The sequence below is a fragment of the Acromyrmex echinatior genome, chromosome 3 (assembly GCF_024713525.1).
Source record: "Acromyrmex echinatior isolate Ae372 chromosome 3, ASM2471352v2, whole genome shotgun sequence".
Taxonomy (NCBI): Eukaryota; Metazoa; Arthropoda; class Insecta; order Hymenoptera; family Formicidae; genus Acromyrmex; species Acromyrmex echinatior.
In genome coordinates, this window is record NC_141854.1 from 338946 (window position 1) to 352873 (window position 13928).

The 13928-nt window shown below is 36.1% G+C and overlaps 1 protein-coding gene across 2 annotated transcripts in view; it reads left to right on the forward strand.

The window, feature by feature from the left end:
• The window catches only part of LOC105143685 (phosphoserine aminotransferase), a 202445-nt gene that overhangs the window by 76402 nt on the left and 112115 nt on the right, over positions 1–13928 (forward strand). The gene's annotated exons all lie outside the window — the stretch shown is intronic.

Here is a 13928-nt window from a genome sequence, read left to right on the forward strand (position 1 = left end):
ACTTAGACTTAATACTTAGAAATAATAATAATAATTACGTGTCGATATGGTTGTCGACATTAACGCAATTAATCTGAAATGTAATAATCCCCCCAAAATTCCCCAAATTAATCTTATAAAACATATCGACACGTAATTATTATTTCTGAAATTAATTCATTCGTTTGAATAATATATATTATATATATTAGTTCAACATCTTAATACTTAGACCGTAGTGGCGCTTCGGATTGTAATGTTATTTAATATAAACGGTCTTGTTTCCTATCTTATTGTTTATAAACGCGCGCTGAAATAATGCGTTACTCTCGATACATATCGGTTATTGCGAAAAAATTATTGCTAAGGTCTCGGTAGTCTAAAGGCTCAGGACGTTCGCACGGAATGCAAGAGATCCGGGTTCGACTCCCGGCCGAGGCAATATTTTTTCGCAATAAGTTTATTACAGTTTTTTAAGATTAATTTGGGGAATTTTGGGGGGATTATTACATTTCAGATTAATTGCGTTAATGTCGACAACCATATCGACATGTAATTATTATTTCTGAAATTAATTCATTCGTTTGAATAATATATATATTAGTTCAACATCTTAATACTTAGACCGTAGTGGCGCTTCGGATTGTAATGTTATTTAATATAAACGGTCTTGTTTCCTATCTTATTAAATATTTATTGCAGTGCGCAATCTCTTTTTTCAAGATTATCAAAATTATCAACACCGCGTGTCCAAATTCGTACAGATTAATCTGTGTTATTCTTATTGAGGCGGCCATGTTGGACATATGACGTCACAACCTAAGATCCCAAAAAAATAATTATGTCACGATTAAAGAAAAAATCAAAAACCTTCCATAAACTCTACTTAGTTTTTTCTGTCAGACAATAAAGTCATTAAATAAAATTGTGTCAATTATAATAAAATCAAACTTATCAGTTACATTACTATTGCTCAATTGAACATAAACGCAAACATGAAGTCAACGATAGGTCGAAAAAATAAACATACTATTATTGATAAAAATTGTTATTGGTTATTCTTTTTAGTGATAAAAATGCAAGTGGGCTATGGCAGCTGCCTTACGAGATCTCTAGAGTTCCATTGTCACTCTTTGCTTGTTTCCAAAGTTAAACAATCAAGCCCAGTCCCGTACCATGTACCAGGCTTATAAGGTCGCCTATTTTTGCTCCATCTAAATCTTCGGATGTTAAAAACATGTGATCTCCAGGATCTACATCTCTTGCAGACAAGCAGAGGGCAGGGACACAGATGGTGCACGCTGTCCTCGCATTCCACATAGCTAGCAGTTTTTCTGTCTGACAGATGATGGTGATCCTGATCTTTCTGATGTTGAGTAGGTGTGCTTTGAAAGGCAAGTGTCTTGTAAGAAGGCCTATGCTATCAGCTTTTTTGTTCTAGTTAGATTAGGATGTTTCATTAATTGCTTGGCCGGCCAGTAGCCCTTTGCTTCTCTCCAGGAGTTTAAGTACCCTCGCTCCAGCATTTCTTTGATTTTTCTTTTACTTAGCGTCAAAGGAACCCCGACGGTCTGTTAAGTCGAATCCATTCTTGTCCCTAGCTCGTTCGCCCTCTCGTTGTCAGGCATGCCCTGGTGTCTGTATGGTGTCAGGGACCCATAATAGGGAAACTTGGGTTGTTTCCCCTAATTTGTCAAGAGCTTACATACATTCCCAAACTACAGCCGGTTTTATAGAGGTCTTTGCAAGTGTAGCAATAGTTACTCTGCAAGTACCTCAGCTTAAAAAACTGTGGATAGTTTTCCTATTGGTATACTTTCTTCGTGATTGGCGTTGGAGCCGTAGATGTCTATTCCAAAACGATAATTTGTTTTCGATCTGTGTATCATACGTCTTGGATTAGAAAGACTGGGGAAGACCTTTATTCTGATATCGGCTAGAGAGGACTGGCAAGATCTCAACTTTCTAATTCAAATGTGTCTCCACATTTGGATTAGAAAGTTGCCCAGTCGGTGTTTTTTGGGGATTCTATCTTGCTTCAGTGTGAAGGGAAGTCTATCGGACAGAGTCTGGTTTTCTTCCATTTTCTCTGATATTTCATTCTATATGCTGCTTGTCTTGCTATGCTGATGATCACTAAGTTCAAGGGCAGAGATCTGAATGCCACTTCCAGCGCCTCGGTTGATATGGTTTTCATGCCCCCTGTCGCAGTTTTCAGGTATCCCCTTTGAAGGCTTTTGAGTAGATTCCTTGTTTCCACCTTTTCCACTCTTGACCACTAGACAATCGCAGCATATATTAGTCTTGATAATAGAATCATTTTGTGCTTTTGTGGCAAAGCCACAATGCAACTCTAGGATTTATTCTCTAATTCTTGCCCATGATTCTTTTGCAAGTCCATACGGAGATGTAGAGCGTTTTCCTCTTTTTCTCGAGGTGTGTTTTCCAGCTCAGTTTTAGATCCAGATGTATTCCTAGATACTTTACTGAGCTGGTATAATTTAATTCTTTACCTCAAAGCCTCAAAGGCTCTGGTTTAGACTTGTATTTTCTGGTGAAAACCATAGCCGAGGTCTTTTCTGGATTTGCCATCAGTTTTCTCGTCCTGCATCAGTTTTGCACGATTATCAAGGAACGCATAGCGAAGATCACAAAAAAGTTACCTTTAGAAACTATGGCCACGTTATCTGCATAGACTTGGAAATCAGATTCCTTCAGTTTTATGAGCTAATCCTCTTCCAGGCACTATAGCAGAAGGAGAGAACCCTCCTTTTTTTTCTGTGAATAGCCTGACATCAGATGCCTCTCAATGAGGATATTACCATGACTGACGGTAAATTTTCTGCATGATTTGAGTCTAATTCACAAGTGCACCTGGATTTTGTGTCTTATTATGGCATCTTCCATCGACAAGATTGAAGTGCTATCAAAAGCTCCTTCAATGTCGATGAAGATGCCCAATGCATATTCCTTAGCAGCCAGCTGAGTCTCGACTCCGCTCACTAGGTGATGTAGAGCTATATTCGTTGATCTGCCCTCCCAGTAGGCATATTAAGAGAAGTTTAGCGGCTGAGTGGGAAGGGGAGGTTGTTTTTCAGATTCCTGTCAATCAATCTTTCCAGTGTCTTCAGAATGAAGGATGTGAGACTGACAGGTCTGTAGTTTTTAGCCATGATGTAGCCTTTTCTCTCTGACTTGGGTACAAACACCACTCTAGTGTAAACATCACTCCAGGCGTCCCTTGCGAGACGTGTCTCAGGGCTATGCTAGCCCTAAGTTCCTTTGTCAGAGAGTTCATCAGGGCCCCCCTATATCTTTTCTGAGCAGCACTGAGTAGATGTCGTCCGGCCTCGGCCATTTCAAGAATTCGAAGGTCTTTATGGTCCATTTGACCCTGCTCAATACTATTTTTGCTGTCAATAACTATTTCCTGGGCTTGTGTTGTTTAGCTCCATGGTGAGCACAAGTGTTCTCTTGAAAATCTGGAAAGGGAATAGACATTAGGTATTTAAGAGTTTCCTCTGTTGTTTCGGTGTTGCTTTCCTTTTGGGAGCTTTAAGCAGCTCAAACGGGAAGAGTTGTCTTTGCTGAGGATTTTGTAGCTTGGATGGCTTCAGGAGCATTCTCAATGGTTTCACAAAACTTTCTCCAGCTTTCTTTTAGCGATAGTTACCGCTTTACTATAACAGTGTTGTGTTTGTCTATAAGCTTCTCAGTCTGCTGTTAAGTTTATCCTTCTTGTCTTGTTGAAGAGCTTTCTCACTTCTGACCTGTGTTTCGAGAGCTCTTTGTTGTACCATAACACCTTGGTCGATGAATACTTCGGCCTTTTATAGTAGTTTGCTTCAGGCCTCTATTATTGCGTCACATATTGAGCCGCGAATTCTAAATTCTCTTTGGAGTGAAATCTAATTCGAGCTTTCTTTAGGATGGTCTCAAGGTCCATTCTGTAGCCAATTCTGTCTTCCAGTTTGTTGTTTTGAGGTTTCGCCTTCATTCTAGATTTTCCACATGTCTGAGAGCATATCTTATCTGCTTGTGGTCCGATTCTGATGGTTTTCCGGACACTAGACCGGTGCTCATCATGAATTCATGGAGGCTCTTCTCTTTCGAGTTTTATATTCGAGTTCCTCCGCCTTATATAGTGGAAGTTTTCATCGCAACCCAAAAGGAGTGCGAACTTCCGTTCCTTTGCATAAAGCACCAGCTCTACAACCCTTTTCGATGTTGTTTGGGAGTCATAGAGTATGTACATCGATTATTACGTCCAAGAGATTGTCCTTGTTTTGAACTTTAGTTGTACCACAATCATGTCGCTGTCGCTGAGCTGTGAAGCATAAGAATAGTATTTAGTCCTTTAACCACAATGCTAGTCCTTATCTCGTCTTGAGTGTCTGTTTTGTATATAACTCAGCAGTCGCTCAGTCCCTTGATAGCGTTATTCAGGATCCATAGCTCCTGAATAAGTGTTATTATTGTCTGTATTACAGTCATGCTTCTGGCTAAAATCTAGGCGCCTCACCTAGGCGCCTTTGCTGTGATACAAGTTAATCTGTATCATTGGTATTACGAGGCCCGCGAAGTCTAAGCGACTTTCTTCGTCTCGGTAGTTGTCCGTGCTTTATGTTCTTTGTCGAACAGCTTTATAGATGCTCGACCTAGCTCACAAAAGAGTTTGAAACCGCAGATTTAAGGGCCTTCAGGGAAGAACCGCTGCTCAAGGCAGCGAAGTGGGCTCTTGACTTTCATACTCTCACTCCGCCTCACGACTCATTCCCTGGTGCCTAGATCTGCGTTTTGTTTGTCGAGGAAACTTTGTCGTTTGAACTTGATAGTCTCCTTAATAGCCGGAATCTGGCTCCTCTACATGCATCACCATCCGGTATTGTCTGAGAAGCTCGGCTCGCAACATATGCAAAGTGTGCCCTCCAATATTGAAATTGGTGGATTGGCTTTTTAGCCAGTCCACTGATTGTTAATTGACACAGTTAATAATAACTACGCCATCCCTCTCCTAGGTTGCAGTGAAGGCGGGCGCTAGCTCACTCTTGGGAAGTTTGTGGATGCATCGTGTAATCAATTTTTTGATCTCTCCTTATTGAAACCTAACTTTTTTTCAGAGTAGTTCTCGGTTATGAGGGCCATTCTGATTAGGGGTGCAGTGCTCTGCCTTCGTACGTATAACCGCATCAGCCGCAGCACTGCCTTTCCTCCCCATTCCAACCGAGACTTGGACGTTTGAGGGAGTTAGAGCTTGGGTTGCAATTCGCACATTCTAAAGAGGAGTCTTTTTTGAAAATTGGGACGATGTCCATCAATCTAATGATCATGTATTTGTCTCCCATATTGTGTTGCGGATCTTATGCATTATTTCTGTTCTCCTTTTCCTCATAGACTTCAACATTTCCGTCGTTATCTCATCTTCACTCGGCGATTTCCTTAGTTTTAATCGTCTCATTGCCTCTTCTATCTCTTCATACATTAGGAGTTCCCTTGATATATGTGTGTTCTCCTCTAACGGGTTATAATTATCTCTGTAAATCTTTTGGCAGTATTTCTTGCACACCTGCGCTATTCCGGGCAAATTATTCACTATTATATATTTTTCCCTATTCGTTTTTGAATGTTTACGTGACTTGAATTTCTTAGATAAATATTTCAATAAATTTTTTATACACTACTTATGCGATTCATGCCGATTGAAGTGCCTCTTTAGTTTTTTACATACACTAGAGATTGTTCATTCTTATCTTTCCTCTTTGCTGATCTTATGTCTCTGTTTGCTTTGTCTAGCAGGAACTGTTTGTCATCTTTCCCATTGAGCTGTTTTATGGTTCTTTTCTGCTCTACTAGTTGAAGTGTGTAATCCGACATCCAATGTTTCTTGTTAGTCCCCGTCGGTTTAGGAATTTGATTTATGGCTTCTGTGATCCAGTTCTTTTTTTGTTATACTATGTTTGGATGGCCTGCCAATTCTGGGAATCCTATTTCCTACAGCCTATTTTGGAATCGTTCCGCGTCTGTCACTAATATTCGTCTCCTTGTACTGTGCTTTGGTTGATTCTTTAGTTTGATCCTGAACTTGGCCCATAGTAATTTGTGATCCGACCCACACCATAAGTTTTGCCTTCGTGTTAAGTATCGACAATCTCCACCTAGATTTTATTAGGAAGTAGTCAATCTGATTTTTTATATTGTTTCCGACTAGTCCATGTCGAGTCTTCTAGGGTGCTGTCTGAACATTAGCGACTATTATGTCATTTTTGGCAGTGAAGCTCAGGAGACTCTTTCTATCATTTTTTTCTCCTAGGCCGAACTTACTCATCACTTTTGAGTCATCAGTGGTAACGCTTCCAACTTTTACATTGAAATCATCCATTATCACCAGGGGTTCTTTGGCGGGTACTTTGGCTGCCTGTTGTTTTATGGCAGTGTACATTTCCTCCATTTTGTCGTCCGATCTTCTACAGTCAACATATATACTTGTATTATATGGAGCCGTGTTGATTGCGTGTCTAAGGTGATTGCAATGAGCTGATCGCTGATGGGTTGATACTCATATGCATACGGAGCAAATTTCTTATTGACAACAAATATGCCATTTGTTTCTGTTTTGCTTTCGAAATGTATACCATATAATTTATTGTTTGGAAATGTCCTCTTCCCTTCTAATGGATTTCTATCCCGTAAATTTCGATATATTTGCTGTCTAATTTCTTCTCCAGTATGTGGAGCTTTCCTATTTGGAGCAGGCACCTCACATTCCAAGTAGCTATTTCCAACGATTTCCTTTATATGATATTTTCTTCCAGTCATTGATTTCGCAAGCGGAACCTGGTTGCACGCATCCGCTTGTAGCACATTTTACACTGGGCGGCCCGGGCCGCTCGAGCGCTTACCCAGATCGCCTGATATTTCATATCTTCTACTCATTGGTGTGCTCTCATGGGAAAGATTAATCAGGTAATGTCAGTTGCCTGCCTGATCTTGAAACCGTTGATTTTCTAATGATTCCTCCGCCTTTAGGGATGATTTCTTCTCCCAAGGACAACAAGGTGTCCTGCTCAGCTTCTGAGTTTTAATCTCCTGGGTGTAGCGCTTATCCCGACGCTCACTCGGTCCCCTTCTGCGTTAGCTACCTATAGTATTATCCGCTCTTTCACACGTGGAGGTGCAGATCGAAAGTTTTCTTTCAAGTGAGCTATGTTGGCATTTCTTTTCACTTTTTGGAACTTCAAAGGGCAAGCTTTGTCGTCTAAATACTACATTATATGCGTTTGCATCATTTTTACATAAGATTTTACATGACAGCTTATTACCAGAAGCTCCGTAAAAAATAGCTTTGAATTATACAAGATGTTGTTTAGTAAAAAAATCGGGTAAACCTTTAGGGAACTCTTTGACGATCTCGACCTTGACATATATTGTCAAAGTTATGATTCTGAGTGACTTCCAACAAGTATTGGCCGGCAGTCGCTAATTGTTAAAAAGTTACAAATAAAAAATGTTTAAGAAATAATGTCACATTTCTGTTATACATATGCAATATTAAGTATTATATTGCACCTCTTGCTACTTAGGAATGTTCAATGTTTTACATAAAACAAAGTTCTCGACCTCCCGAAAATAAATTTCCTGCTTTAAAAACAGAAATTATCTTTGAGAACATTAATTTTTTTATCTAATTTTTTTTTAAAGCAGGAATTTGTTTTTAAAGCAGAAAATTTATAGTTTTGTTACGATTTTTAAAAAAATTTTCTGTTTTAAAATAGATTTCCTGCTTTAGAAACAAAAATTGTTTTCGAAAACATTAATTTCCCATATAATTTTTGTTTTTAAAGCAGAAATTTATTTTTAAAGTAGAAACTTTATAGTTCTGTTCTGACTTTTTTTTTAAATTTTCTGTTTTAAAATAGATTTTTTGTTTTAAAAATAAAAGTTGTAAACTGATGAGTCTTACTATAAATAGATCGTACATAAATATAGCAAAACCCTATTGTACTATACTACAAAAAATATTCTTGAGGCTTCCACGGGTGCTTTCTATATGAAGATTATGCGTTTCGCGGGTTTCCTTCATGTCCAGATCCATTCTTAGAATGCCAACGTTTCGTGAACCTTACAGTCCACTTCATCAGGGCGAGGAACAGCTTGATACTAAGCCATTCCTTTTTATATTACGCTACTTGTTAGAGTGGTGAGGGAAGGAAGAGAATTGTGGGTGGAGATGAAGAGGTGAGGGAAATTGGTCTTCAATAACCAGGAGAATAATTTTCCATATTTTATTTATGTTGTAATCATTATCTCTATTTAGATTGTTAGAATGTTTTCTCTCTATGGCTTCTCTATACTTTCTTGAAAAGTATGATGTAATGTTGGCTATTATGGTTTTATCAAACAGTATTTGATGTTCTGTTTCGATGTTGTATTCTGATAATGCTGATTGCGTGACATGTTTTAGTCTGATGTTGGTGTTTTTTTATTCGCAGGTTGACTATTTTCCCGGTTTCTCCAATGTATACTTGTCCGCAGGAACAAGGTATTTTGTATATACTATTGCGAAGCTAAGTGAAGATCTTTGATCTTTAGGATTTATTAAGATTAATTCTATCTTTTTTGGGTGATTTAAAGATAGTTCGGATATTGCATTTGATTAATATCCTGTCAATCCGATCTGTTGTTCCTTTGACATATGAGAGAATGGATAGGATCCTTTCGTCTAGTTGTGTATCAGAGATCATTGTCTTGTTTGCATATTTATTGATTGTTTTGATTGTCTTTTTTATCGTATCCGTTTTTCTGTAAGGCTGGTTTTAAGTGATTAAGTTCCGTCTGTAGATGTTCTTTGTCAGAAATGATGAAAGCTCTATGTACAAGTAAGTTGATTGCAGACTGTTTTTATGCTGAGTGGTGGTATGACTCGTCATGTAGGTATCTATCTGTGTGTGTTGATTTTCTGTGCACTTGATGGCTTAAGATACCGTCAGCTTTCTTACCGTCAGAGACAAGAACATACCGTCAGAGACAAGAACATCTAGGAAGGGAAATTTTTCGTTTTCCTTTATGTCTATAGTGAAATGGATATGTTAATTGTTGAGAAAAATAAGGAATTTACGGAGTTTGCTCTGCCGTGTCTCCATATCACGAATGTGTCGTCTTCTGATTTTTTGAGTATTTTTCTGAGGACCTCTTTCTCAAAATGCTCCATGAAGATGGCGATTACAGGAAAAATAGGAGAGCCTATTGCTCTTGAAGTTTGTTCATAAAATTGGTTGTTATAGGAGAAGTAAATGGTTGTTAAGCAGTGCTCTATTAGCGGGATGAGGTCGGAGGGGATTTTATGTGAGGCCTTTATTATGTTTAATATGTTTTTTATATGTGTTTATTACTTGTGTGAAAAGGGATTCTACGTCGAAACTTACAAGTAGGTCTGTGGGACGTAGTCGCATTTTTTGGATCTTTTGTATGAAGTCCGTTGAATTAGTTATGTATGATTCGGATTCCCATACTTTTCACCCCCAACCACAATTCTCTTCCTTCCCCCACCATTCCAACAAGTAGCGTAATATAAAAAGGAACGGTCAGAGAAACAGCTCAGTATCAGGCTGCTCCTCGCCCTGATGAAGTGAACTGCAAGGTTCATGAATCGTTGGCATTTCAAGAATGGATCTGGACACGGAGGAAACCCGCGGAACGCATAATCTTCACATACTACAAAAAAATTTAAATTATTGAAAATATTGAATTATTTGTGATAATTACAATTTAATTTTATACAGTTAAATACACATTTATATTATCAATTTTTTTTATTTACAACTTTTAAACGAACAGTGATCGTTACCTAAAACCTTTTGAAGGTCATTTAGAGTCATGACCTTGACAACATATATCAAGGTCAAGATCATGGAAGATGTGTTACCTAATGTAAAGGTTTACCGATGTTTGAGTAGATTCCAAGTTTATAAGGGCAAAGATCCTAGTTAAATAAATAACAATGTGATTTATAAAATACAATGTAATTGTGATGCATCATATGTCGGTCAGACGAAGAGAAAACTGAAAATCAGAATTACAGATCATAAAAGAAATATTCAAGAAGTGTCCAGACCCAAATAGCAAATTGTAATCATTTTGATGTCAATAGTTAGTCATTTTGAATTATTGACGTCATGTGATCTATTTAATATGTAATGACATTTTTTTTACCAATTAATGACGTCATTTATTTATGACGTATTTACAATGTTATACTTATTGGCATTTGATAAATGACTAATCAATGACATATTGGTAACATTATTAGTGATCAATTAATAACGTCATTTATTTATGTCATTAATAATACGAAAATAATAACGTTGATTTATTTGACGTTATATGGTTATGACAAATCATTGTCATTTTTATGATAATAGAACGTTAAATTCGTTAAGAATGACCAATTAATTACATCAAATAGACGATATCTTGCTACTAGAGAACATTCAGTCGTCAGTGATCATATCCCAGCTATAACAAGATTATATCAAAATGATGTCATTTTTTCTGCCCATAAGCGTCAGTTACTTGTCATTGACATCATTTAGACGTCATCGACGTCTAATTATGACGTGTTATGTCAAAATCTATCGACATCATTATTGTTACGCCATAAGGATGTCGACAATTGATGTAAAAATGACATTTATTTTGCCAACAAGCTGACGTCATTTTGACCTAAAAATGACGTCAGCTTGTTGGCAAAATAAATGTCATTTTGATAAATAATGTGAGCTTGTTTACTCGATTTTTAGACGTATCAATTGCAGTACTTCGTAAATCTAGTGACAATTAAGTAACACAGCAGCGCTTGTAATACGTGGATCTATAATAGAAGTCTTAGCAATTGTAGAATCTTAAGTTATAGGATCGTAGAAAATTCACCAATCATAGTCGATTATTCGATAAATATATACAAGAGAGGAGCCACCTCCAATGATCTTGACCTTGGCATATGTTGTCAAGCTCATGACCCTAAATAACTTCTAACAGATTTTAATCGCTGTTCGTTAAAAAGTTATTAACAGTCAAAATTAGTAATTATTTCCCTGCTTTACATGAAGAGTCAGATAACTTTAGACAGAGAGAGAGGTTTGAGGTGGACAAATTCAAGAAATACAACTAGGCAAAATGATTTTCACCCACTTCCCCCTGCTTAGGGTCATACGACTTCCACACAGGCGACTTTCGAAGTCGCCTTGAAATAGGGGAGGTGGGATAAAAGTCTTTGGAAGTCGTGCGCCCTTAAGCAAGGGAGAAGGTAGAGTGAAAGTCGTTTTGAAAAATTGTAAAATATACTTCAAAGCAGAAAATTTTTGTTTTATATGTAGAAAAGAGACATCATTTTTCAAACTTCTTTTGTTAATAATTTTTTGATGAACGACGGCAATGGCTGACTTGTTGGAAGTTATTTAAAGCCATGACCTTAACAACATATATTAAGGTCAAAATTATTGGAGGGGGGGGGGTGTTACCTTAATCTGAATTTTTATCAATCGTTCCGTGTCGCTTTGTTTGTTTATGCCAGACGATTTCTTGCTATAAATCATTTCTGACATAAATCTTTTGAAAAAAGAAGATTCTGAATTAACAATCAAAACGCTTGTTCAATTCATGGATTACACGACAATTTCTATAAAAAAAGAGGGGATAATGTTGATAGCAACGGAAATTCCTGGGCACAATTTAATTTTCTATGGATTACTATTGATATAACGTTGTTAAATAGTAAATCCATTAATTTCCTGAAAAACGAAGTAAACTATTAGGTGTTGGAATTAATTCGTAGCGTTTTTAATGAAAGAATGTTATTTATTTCACATGAGCATTAAAAAATACATTAATGAAAGTACTTCCCATCACTTGTAAAACGCTACGAATTAATTCCAACACCTAATAACTGAATACTACTTACACAATGTTATTAATCCATGGAACATTAAAGTATTATATATTATCCAGGAGTTTTCATTACTACCAACATTATCTCCTTTTTTTAATCAATCCATGTTATAGTCATTATCTGATTAGTGAGACTACTGAACATGAAGCTATAGATTTTTAAATACTTGCTTTGTGTACTTTTAAGTGGGTCTTAATCTTTTAGTTTGTCCTACATATGAGACAGTCAAGGTAATTTATTCTATAGGTTCGTTTTCATAATCAAAGCTCAAGACAGTACTTAAAATTGTCTTGGTCAAGACTGTCTTATTCAATCAAAATCGTCTTGAAATCGTAACAATTCATAATCACGAAATAAGATGATCTTTGAGAAGAAGTTCTTCCTTAAGGAATTTGTTTGATTTAAGATCAATTAAGGTTGACGAACATGTTCTTAAGATTGAATTTATTTGATATTCGGTTGTTTTTGCTAGAAATAATATTTCTGTTGGATTCTCCAATAGAAACATTTGAGAAATATAATTTTACGAAATGTTTTATTATCTTTTATACGATTAGGCTGTGATTATGGATTCCGACTTAAAGTGTGTTCCTTGGTGAAAAAAATTTCGCTGAAATTATTCCATGTTTGGAATAATTTCAGCAAAATTGTTGATTGAAAATTTATTGAAATTTTATTGAAACTGAATTTTTCAGCTAATATACTGAAAAATCGCTGAGATTGAATTTAAATTTTTTTGAATTTTTATAGAAATTTTTTGGAAATTTTTCTTAAAATTTTTCTGAAATTTTGTTGAAAATGAATTTTTTTAGCAAAAAATCGCTGAAATTGAATTAAATTTTTTCTGAAATGTTGAAATTTCACTGAAAAGTGTTCCAAAACGGGGATTAATTTCAACGAAATTTTTCGGGAGGATCCCGTTTGTCTACAATCCCGATTGTATACATCACTCATATCAACTGGTGCCTAGTAATTTTTTATTACAGAATTATTTAGATACAGAACAATCATTGATGAAACGAAGAATTTCAGAAATGATATACATTAAAAACCAAAATAAGTGGGATCAATAAACAAAGTGATACTGAAGGTTTGCCTGATGTTTATCTTCCTCTTCTAAAGAAAGATCTCGCTCGCACTTAATAAATAATTATAGAACTTTCTAAACTATTTGACTCATGGATATAAATAGCCGAAAAATATGTGATACGACCAATTACAACACATAGTGTCACGACAAATTTCTATCTGTGAAATGAGTATACTTGTAATTCATCGATTATTTTGTTGTAAAACAGGTAATGTTTCCTTTGTTTTATACTCCGTTTTAAAAAATATTAATAATTAAATAAATTATTGTAAATTAGAATCTGGAAATCCTCGTTCTACACTTTTTACTACATGACTTCTGACGTTCTAACATTATTATATGAAGCAGCGTCGCTTTGATGCAAACACTTTACAATTATAACACACGAGGGTTGAATTTGATTCCAACTTGATGTAACTCTGTCTTAAGAATATTATTAATTTTACTGAAGATGGCCAAATTGTGGCCGAAACGTTTAATGTTTTTATTGTAATTCGTAATGCAAGAATAATTAAATATCACTAACTACATCTTGTGCTGTGGTTCTTTATGCTCTTCCTTTTCATAATTTTTTATTACTTTATGAGAATATACAATGAGAATATTTTATTGTTAAATTGGCCAATTAGCGATGCATGTGTGCAACATGCGATGTGTGCAATCGGAGCCTTCCCAATATTTTCATCAGAGTTGAGCGGATTTTACAGAACTGTCTTGTCTGTCTTGTCTGTATTTTTCCTGGAGTACTGTAGGTGATAATTAACATTAAGAAGATCCCGTTCGATTGAAATTTTAATAAAAATACATTGAATCAATGCGTTTTTGCGTAAAAATAAAGATTTGACAAAAAAATAGTGTCGCATTGCTCCGCGAATCAAAATATATCAATAAAGTTGACAACTATTCAGATTAGGA